Consider the following 10,211-nt stretch of genomic DNA (forward strand, 5'->3'; position numbering starts at 1 on the left):
GTCGCGGGTTTATAAAAAATTCTATGCTCGTGACAAATTGACATCAAAGTAGAAAGATTCACTAAAACCTTGTTGTTCTTTGAGTGCAACACTGCAGAGGACAATGATGGTTTATCTTTATTACCCAAATTTGTGTTGCTGAAGTAGTGTTATTGACCGAATACAAAAGCAAGATATTGGCAGGGTGGTATGAGTCATCTTACGTATGGTAAGCAGAAGTGTAAAGTTGTTATTCAGTTGGCTAAGAGAGCGTGGATAAGGCAAAGATTTCTATCAGTTGTGTGTTAGACTCGCAGGTGGAGCATGACATTTGCCTTTTGCATGCAGAGAATGCACGTTGAATTCGGCTGGATGGATTTTCACCTTTGAGTATGAGAGACTCAACTAAACCTCTATATCCTCTTCTAAAATTGTGGATTAGTGGAGTGCCTATCTTGAACAGAATGCTTATTGTTTTGGTCCCTTGAATTGGCAGCTCCTCTATGGATTATGCGTGTCGGAAAAAAATTTGTTCGTGGCTCATCGGTTTGGTTCCTGGAAGAATATTTTGCTGGCTCCGAATGAGAGTTACAGCGTTAGACCGTGTTGCCCCTTGTATGAACAAGTGCCCAAGAATATGTTTAGAAGGACCGCTTTGGGGTGATATGCAAGTAGGTATTCCATACTTAAGGACTAGTTTAGACTGTTGAAAAATTACAAGTTTGTGCCCTAAAAGAGTCGATATCCCTATGATACACGTTGATGGTCGTCCTTCTTTATGAGAACCATGAATGGATTGGAATTGTGCTTGCTGGGGTCGAAAAGCACCCCAACCATGAGCATGAAGATAACAAGTTTGTTGTGCGGGTGAGGATGACCCGCTTGTGTATGCGATTGTACTATGGTCCCACGAGTAAAGAATGCTCGATATTAATAGAGTAGAAGACTGATATCTAAGTGATTGGAGGCACGTTAAAGAATGAGACTTGGTGTGTTAAAGGTTGCAATGCTGGTGGATGGAAACCAGAACAAGTTGAGTAGGGTGAAGAAAATAAGTAGACCAAAGATAAGTACAAAGGAAAACTATCATATTAGTTAAGACTATGTTCTTACCTACACCAACATTATCGAGGACGACAATGCTTTGGGTGGGAGAAAATGTCTCGAATCAAGCTTTTGGAATGGGGCAGGTGCAGTGCATAGTTCTACTGAGTGAAAAATGCATCGAGTGTAGGAACGCACGGTATGTGTTGGCTTGATCAGTGATGTGCGATGATAGCACGACACATGATAGAGAACGGTATCATCGTTAGTGCATCATTGTATGGTGGCATAAATATGGAACATTGTTTGGTTAAGCAGTGACAGTAGATTAGAGGATGTTGCCTTTAGAGATTTACTTAAGGACCTTTCAGCTTACAGGAGTTTCTCATGCATGGTGTTTGGATGCACAGGGGTGCATGTGGGTTAGGGTTAATTCTCTCAGGGACCACCTTAGGTGATTCCAACTGAGTATGGTGACTCGAAGCTAGGCAAGTGAATACCTAAACGCCGATTAATGAGTCTGGGTAGTGCTCTTCACTATGGTGTTCAATCATTAACTAGTCTTCAAACTGGGGGTTGTAAGGTCTTGTTTCTTCAGTGGCAAGGTTTTATTGTAACATGCGCATAGAATTGCAATACGCTCTATAGCACGCAAGGCTAAAGCAATCTTGTGCTTTTTTCAGAAGTGATCACTGGTATGTGACAATTATACACTAAGTGACATGGACTAGATAAAATATGCATTTGAAGATGCGCATGAGGTGATGCACAAGGCCAATGAAATGATTCAACACATGAAAAAGTGTCGATGTGTGACCCTTGGTCGTTAGGCTAGCTAGACTAAGCAATCTGACGTGTCGCGGGTTTACAAAAAATTCTATGCCCATGACAAAACCATTGCCTAGAGCAAACTCTAGCAACTGCCCCAAGTCCTATCAAGATGTGGGTTGGTTGATGGTTTGTCTAGGATTGGATAAAATTAACAAAAAAGATGAAACAAAATATTGGTTTTGTTCGCTCAGTAACAACTATATCAAGTCCAACATTTGTTTGGACTGCACTCGAATGTTATGTTCCAAATGTTTGTTGTTTGACGAGTGAAAAAGGTTGTCCCCCTCAAACTAGCATAAACATCCTTCTTCTAAGTCTTATAATAAAAAAAAAAAACTACAATATCAAAGACCACCTTCCCCTTCCTTAGACACCTCAACTATTTAATCTATCATTACAAGGATACAGATTTGTCAAGTCAAAAGCTTTAGCTTAAGAGAGAGAGAGAGAGAGAGAGAGAGAGAGTTGGTTAAGCTTCCTACTAGTGAAATAAAAACTATAATTTTTGCCACAAACTGATACAAGAATAAACAAAACATGTATAAAGCTAAATCTAGGTACCTATGCTTAGATTCTTTTCATCTTTATAGTGGAAGATAGAGGCTCAGACTCTCCAAGATAGCCATCCAGATGATCATACAAGGAAGATTTATCAATCCCCTCATGATGGTATGCCGTGCACACATGGTAGAACACGTTCTGCACCAGCAACCTCACCAAATTTACCAAAACAATCGCCATCACGAGCAGAACCCCAAAGCCCCAACCACCCGCCCCACCCACCACAATCATCGCAAAACAACCCCAATTCCCCCGCATGACACCAATTTCACCAACAACCCCCTACTCTTCCTGATCACCTGATTATCGTGTCCTCAACAACCCCCTTGCTCTTCCTAATCACCTGATCATCGTGCCCTTCAACAACCCCTTGCTCTTCCCGATCACCTTTTGATCATTGCAAATGTCCACCAACATGAAGACGATGCAGAAGAGGCACCACTTTGTGGTGAAATAGAAGCTGGAGCCGGCCAGGAAGTGCACAAACTCAACCATCAGGCAGGGATGACGACGTCTCTGAGGAGCACCTGGGTGAAGGTGGTGTAGAAAGGCTTGAGGAGTCGGGGGACAGCGGACAGCAGGTGGAGGGAGATGGACTTGGTGGTGTAGATGTAGGAGAGAGAGAGAGAGAGAGTGTGTGAGAGAGTTAGGCGAGAGAGAGGGGTGTGCCCGTCGAGGCATGGGATTTTTTTAACTTTGTTCCTTGTTCCTCTCGTCCCCATTCTTTTTTGTAACAGGCGAAGGGTGGAACAAAAATATCATATAAATATGGATGCGACAGACAGTGTTTTGCATGTTCGTCGTGTCCCACGTTAAAAACATATGATTATGAGGCTTTTTATCTCGCCCAATGCACGAGATACGCCATCAAACATACCCTTAGGGTTCAACCAAACCTGCCCCAAGCATCGTAGGGGGAGGGTCTAGACATCAACACCAAGCATGATTTGACATTTTATTTTGTTGTACACCCGTAGTTACTTTTAAGTGCCATTGTCTGCGTAGGCTAAATCGTTTGGTTCACATTAAGGGGGCTTGTGGGGTCTATTTGCAAATTCCTTAGTTTAAAGGGACTAACACTTGGAGAATTAAACTTTGTTTGGAAGATACTCAAAACTTGTTTCTTGGGCCTAAAGTGTCACTTGATTTTTTATTGAATCAATGGTACTCTTGTCTCTTTAGGGTGTGTTTGATCTCACACGATGCAACAAATGCCGAATGTAGCATCCATGTATTTGTTGTGTTTGTTGGAATGATGATTCACCATTCCACCCCCTATTACACCAAGAACGGGACAAGGGAACACCACTTAAAAAAACCCTCAGGTAGTGAAATTATTTAACCTCTCTCTCTCTCTCTCTCTCTCTCTCTCTCTCTCTCTCTCTCTCTCTCTCTCTCTCTCTCCTGTGCAGCGGTCGGGCAGCAAAATGCTTGCTCTCTCTCACTCTCCCCCTCTTTGATCTTCTTTCTTCCCCTTCTCTATCTCTCTCTCTCCCTTCTTTATTCTTCGTTCTTCTACTTTTTCTCTTATTAGGGTTTTGATTAGATCTTTGAATAAAAAAAATTTGATTTGGAGTTTGAATATTTTTTTTTAAATTAGAGTTTTTATATTTAGTTTGACTAGTATTTTTTGTTGATTTGATTAGAGTTTTTTTTATTAGGTTTTTTTCTTTGATTGATAAGAGCTTCAATTTAAATACATTTAATTAGGGCTTTTGATATTTAATTTTATTAAAAAAATTCTTTGATTTGATTAGGGATTTTTTCTTTGATTTTCTTTGACTAGGGCATTGAATCAAATATATTTAATTAGGTTTTTTAATATTTAATTTGATTAAGGATTTTTGTATTTAATTAGAGATTTTTTATTGATTTTTTTTATTAGGGATTTGAATCAAATTTCTTTAATTAATGCTTCTTATAGTTAATTTGACTAGGGATTTTCTTATATTTGATTAGGGTTTTTTATTTTCTTTGATTAGGGTTTTTTATTTTTATTTTTATAGTTTTTTTATTTTGGTTTATTTTCTTTGTAGTTTAAGGTTTTTTATTTATTTATGATTTATTTTTTTATATTTTAGGGTTTTATAATTTATTTATGATTTTTGTATTTGTATATAAAAAAATATGAATTCTTATTTTTTATCAAATTACCCAAAATTTAAAAAAAAATCGTACTCAAATCAAATTTGAGATCCATATTCAAGGCTAAAATCCATAATTTTTTTGATAAACTTTCATAATTAGATCCAACATGACACTAATTAAAGCATTTATATATAAAAGCTTGCAACACAATTTTAGATCTTCACAGAACACACACACTCAAGAAACAATTTTAGAGTGGTTCAGTCAACGTGACCTACGTCTACTATAAGGCCTCTCTCGCTTCTAGTTTTCATGCCTCATAGAGAATCTCCCCTTTTTATTCTCAATGTCACTCAATGTCAAGATATACAAGTTTGGGGGGTCTCCTCTTATTTTCGGAGACCCAATTACAACCATGTTCTTCTTTGTTGCATGGTTTTTGTTTACAAGACTTCTTATTTATTTTTGTATCCTTGATTATGAGGAATTCTTATTTGGAACAACCACTCACATGAGAGGGTTGATTGGCACTCTTGATTGCAATGTTTGAATCCACATGCAAATATGCTTCAACGTGTGGATCAGATTGTTGAATACACAATGCAGGATGACCTGGATTCAAATCTTGTACGCACTCTGGATTTTGATCTTCCTTAACATGCTCCCTCAAGCTAATCTCTCTAAGATTCGGCTTGTCTCTAAAATACTAAAATTTTGGGCCAGGTAAGGCTTTTGTAAGAATATCTGCTAATTGATTCTCAAACAGGATGAGTTGAACTTCAACATCATCGTAAGCCACATTTTCTCTAACAAAATGGAAGTCGATTTCTAAGTGCTTCATTCTAGCATGAAAGACAAGATCGGTTGTTTGTATTTTGCATTAGTGTGTTGTTTGGAAGAGCTCCAAGATAGTAGGTCAGGTCCCAGATACATGAGGTACCTACCAGTAGACTTTAGATCATCTGGGCAACATCCCAATCAACACAAAATAAATTGGCAAGTCTAAGATTGTAGGATTGTCTGACGTGTAATCCGTAATTGAGATTTCCTTTGAGATATTGCAGGATTTATTTAACATGTGTCGAATGATCCTATATAGGTTCATGCATAAACTGACAAACCTTATTTACCACAAAGGCTATGTCTAGCACTATAAGAAAAATGATAATTAGCGACAGAAATTTATGACCGGTTTTTTTCATCGCAAATTTGCGACGGATTAGCGAGAAAAAACTATTTGTCGCTAACATTCAAAATATTTGCAAAATTAGCGACAGAAATATCTCCCTCGCTAAATCCATTGCTAATTAGCAATGGATTAGCGACAATATTTTTTCGTCGCCAAAACACTACAAAAAATGCTAATTAGCGACGGGAATTAGCGAGGGAATTTTTATGTTGCTAATTAGTGATGGATTAGCGACAAAAACATTTTCTCGCTAATTTCGTCGCTAATTTTTTATTTAAATCGTCCCACCTGAGGAGCAAAATTTTCCCTCCCTCCATTTTTATTAGTGGAATTGCAGGTTTTATTGGTCATGGAGATCCCTACGACCATGATTTGCTGATAATGGTGGCTGCGGTGCCCACCACCACGCGCTTCTCAGAACGCCAAAAGCCTCACCCTTCCTTTGACGACGTGCAGCGGCCACCTCTCGCACCCTCCGAGCGCGACAATGGCGTCAGCCCCCGGATGCCAAAGACTCGCAAGATCAACTCCCACTACCTCTCCCCCCGCACCATCCTCCTCCTCCCGGTGGTGCCCCTCGCCAGTCTCCACCGCCCATCCCGCCTCTCCCTCGCTGGATCCCGTCTCCACTACGACCCCGAAAAGGTCGCAGTTGGCTGATCGATACCGCTCCTCTACCCCCTCCCGTGCGTCCACTCCTTCGCCGACAGTTTATTCTGTGAAGCGGGCGTCGGAGGTCCTCTGACCGTCGACGCAGAGCTTGTCGGTCTTCTTCTAGAGGGAGTCATTCTCCCTCCCGATCGGCCGCCGTGAGAGGTCGCTTGTGGCTGCCCGCGTCCCTTCTCCCCCCGTGATTGGCTCGCTGCGGAAGAGTGTCTCGACGTCGGAACGCTCTAGTTCTGTGCAAAAGACCACGTCGGATAACGCGTTGGTTATGTGCAAAAGAACACGCTGGAGAATGCGCCAGAGAACGCGCCAGTTTTGTGCAAAAAAAATTGCTCTCTGCCGGAGAACGCGCCGACAGAGAGCAATTTTTTTTTAATTTAACGATGGATTAGCGATGGATATTATTCATCGCTAGTTTAAAATAGCGAAGGACTCGCGACGGATCATGTATGTCGCTAATTCCTCGCAAATTAGCAACGAAAGTAGCGATGGATAAGTTCTGTCACTACTTAGCGTCGAAAAATGCGCGATAAAAGTTATCCGTCTCTAATCCGATGCTAATTCGTCGCTAAATTGTTTAGCGATGGATTTAGGTCGTCGCTAATCCACAGGTTTCTTGTAGTGTAGGCAAGTAAATGTAGCATACTGAAGTGTTCTCACACTTTTGTAGAAACCACACTTTTGAAAGGAAAATATTAATTGTTGTTAGAGTAATCAGACTTTTGCATTCTGTCATACCCGACTTTATCAAAAGATTTGTGATATATTTTTTCTCTTAGTCAACATTATGCCACACATCCTGGTTGACCTTAATACCCAAAAGATAATGTAATGGCCATAGGTCTTTATTTGATAATTCTTAACCAAAAGCTTGAATAATATTTTGACTTCTTAGGAAGGGCTTCCAATTACAGTGATATCATCCACTTATATTAAGATATACATTTTCACACCATGTTCTTAGTGAATAAACAAGGATGAGCTTACATGAAACTATGAAATTGAGTATTTTCAAATATACCTTGAACCCTTAAAACCATGCATGCGGAGCTTGTTTTAGGCCATGTAAGGCATGATTGAGCTTGCATACATATTTTGGTTGCTAACTATTTTTAAACCTGAAGGTTGGCTCATATATTTTTTCCTTTAAAAACGTATGTAAGAAAGCATTGTTAACATGGAGCTGATCAATAATTTTAACCATAACTTACTGTAATGGAAAGCACAGTTCTGATGAACGTGGGTTTAATGACAAGACTAAATGCCTCAAAATAATTCACACCTTCTTACTGATTGTACCTCTTGGCAACTAGACGAGTTTTATACCTAGTAATTAGTCCATCAACATGACGTTTAATATTGTATATATATCTATTTAAATCTTACTAGGTTGATGTTATTAGTGGGAGGAACAAGGGCCTAGATTTGGTTTTTATATAAGGCATGGATTCCATCCTTTATGGCTGCCTTCCATTTTGGGTCCTGCATGGCTTGGCTAAGGTCACACAATCTGTTTTCTTGTAATACTTCAGTTAATAGACACGTAGGAACAAGGTATTTCATGAACAGGAAAGTCTTGAGTTTCACCATGTCATCTTGGGCCCTAATAACTATATGGTGCATCCTAATAGGGATTAAATGTCAATGAATAGTAATTGAGTTGGACAGTTCATGCATAAGTATAGGATTGGGTGACTCATGGACAGGTGTTGGGTCAGTTTCAATAGGTGACACATTGTGGGACTCTCTTAATGAGTTTGGGTCACTGTGATCATTTTCAAGAACTTCAATTTCCGACTCTTGTGGATAACTCTGATTGGGTACAATTAGCATGCAGGATGGCAGGTAAAGATGATTTAGGGAATTGACTTGGTGAAGAGTCATGTATCCAAGTATAGATTTCCTTGTTATCAATAGGTCTCTTATTATTTTTCTCAACATATAGAAAATTAGATCCATAAAAAACAACATACCTGAAAATAAACACTTTCCTAGAAACAAGATCATAGCATAGATAGTCTTTATAATTTGAGTCATATCCAATAAAGATGCATGCTTTCGATCTGGGTGACAGTTTTGAGTCAACATATAGTTTCAAATATGAATAACATGTTCATCTGAAGATTATGAGATGCTCATATCCAGGAACATGGTTAAACCGTAATTTGTATGGGAACATGTCACCTAGGTTTGGACTTGAAAGTCGATTTATCAGATATACAACAATATGAAAAGCATCTACCCAGAATTTATTAACTAAAGGTGCATGCACCAAAAGACTTATCCCTCTCTCTCGCTCAACAATTTGGTTTTTAGATCCATATCGAAAGCTAAAATCCATAATAAACATGTTAAAACACTCATATGGTACGGCAAATTGATTGGTATGATCCAAAATAAAGTTATTCAACCCATTATCCATATGTGTTCAAGCTGTCGATACAAGGTGAAAATCAAACGTCAAATACAAGCAACACAACTTCTTTGTCCGGTCAAAACAAACGTTGAACGTAGTACACTTGTTACAAAACAAACACGTGTTTTCTTTGTTATGTTTTGTTGTCCCATCCAATCTTAAACACACAATCAAACCTACCCTTAGGTTCTGGAGTTTGATGATAAGATCATATATCCATCTGTTCATGGGATAAAATATTGCATCTCGGGTTTTTTAAGCCTATGAAAAACCTGAATATCGATCCAATTTTGTTGAGTTTTAAGTGAGTTAGGACATCCTAATCTAATTTGTAGCCACATGCTCTAATCCTCTTCCCTATAGGTTTCAAGCAATCTGCACTCCTTCTACAGTTGAGATTTTTCCTTGGCTTATCTAAAAGAAAATGCATTATTTACAAAAAAAAAACAATGATTAATATAGTTGTGTTGTTGAATCGAGATGATCAAGTCGAGAATCAATAAAGCATTGGATCGTTCTCTGCTACCATTGATTGGAGGATCAAATAACTTTGTTTTTATCACTGGATTTGCTATCGAGAAAAAGTGCAGCATGAAGGATTTATGGGGCATTTGTAGGGATGTAAATGGTACGAATTCGGGTCAGATGTGGTGAATACCATATTAGACTAATTGGATGTCAGTTAAATGAATTCGAATTCAGATTTGAATTCGGTTGGTGAACAGTTCATGTCAGATCTGCTTTTTACATGTAAATAAATTTGGATATTAATTTGTCAGATTGAGTAGCAAAAAAAAACAAAAACCATATCTGCATCTGAATATAATCAGATATAGCTTTGGCTTCCCAAATACAACTAAATGGAATATGATTCGGTTGGATACCACATAAAATCCGATTAACTGACATGCCTAAGAGTTTGATTGTATTTTGCTCCGACTGGCAGCCACCTGCCTGACATTTACATAGCCAGAAAAAAGACTCGTCCCGTCGGGAGACGACAAAGAAAAAGAAAATTCGAACCGGGTCAGTCGGCACTCCTGAATCCTGAGGCTCCCTGTCCCTTTCCCCGCAAGCAATCCCACGGTGACGCCCAAGGACGGGAACGATGGCAGGGCAAAGTCCTCGCCAGGTGGGCCCCACCTGGTCAGACCCGGGACACAGCTTCGGGTCCGGGGAAGGACAGAGAGCGTGCGTGTGCCCCTTCCTGTACTAACGGGCTCTCGGGCTTCTCGTCGGTGAGCCGTGCTGTCCGATACGATGACAAAGGGAGAACCGTATCGTCTACGTGTGATTGGTTCATCTTTCATCCAGGTGATGGTGCCCATGATAGATGGGAAACATCTCCTATCAAGCATTCCATATTTTAAGAATCATTAATATTTCTTTGGGATAATTATCTGGGTTTGGGGAATCATGGTCGCCATTCTTTGGCCT

Source organism: Nuphar pumila, chromosome 1, assembly GCF_984573655.1.
Source record: "Nuphar pumila chromosome 1, dmNupPumi1.hap1.1, whole genome shotgun sequence".
Classification (NCBI taxonomy): Eukaryota; Viridiplantae; Streptophyta; class Magnoliopsida; order Nymphaeales; family Nymphaeaceae; genus Nuphar; species Nuphar pumila.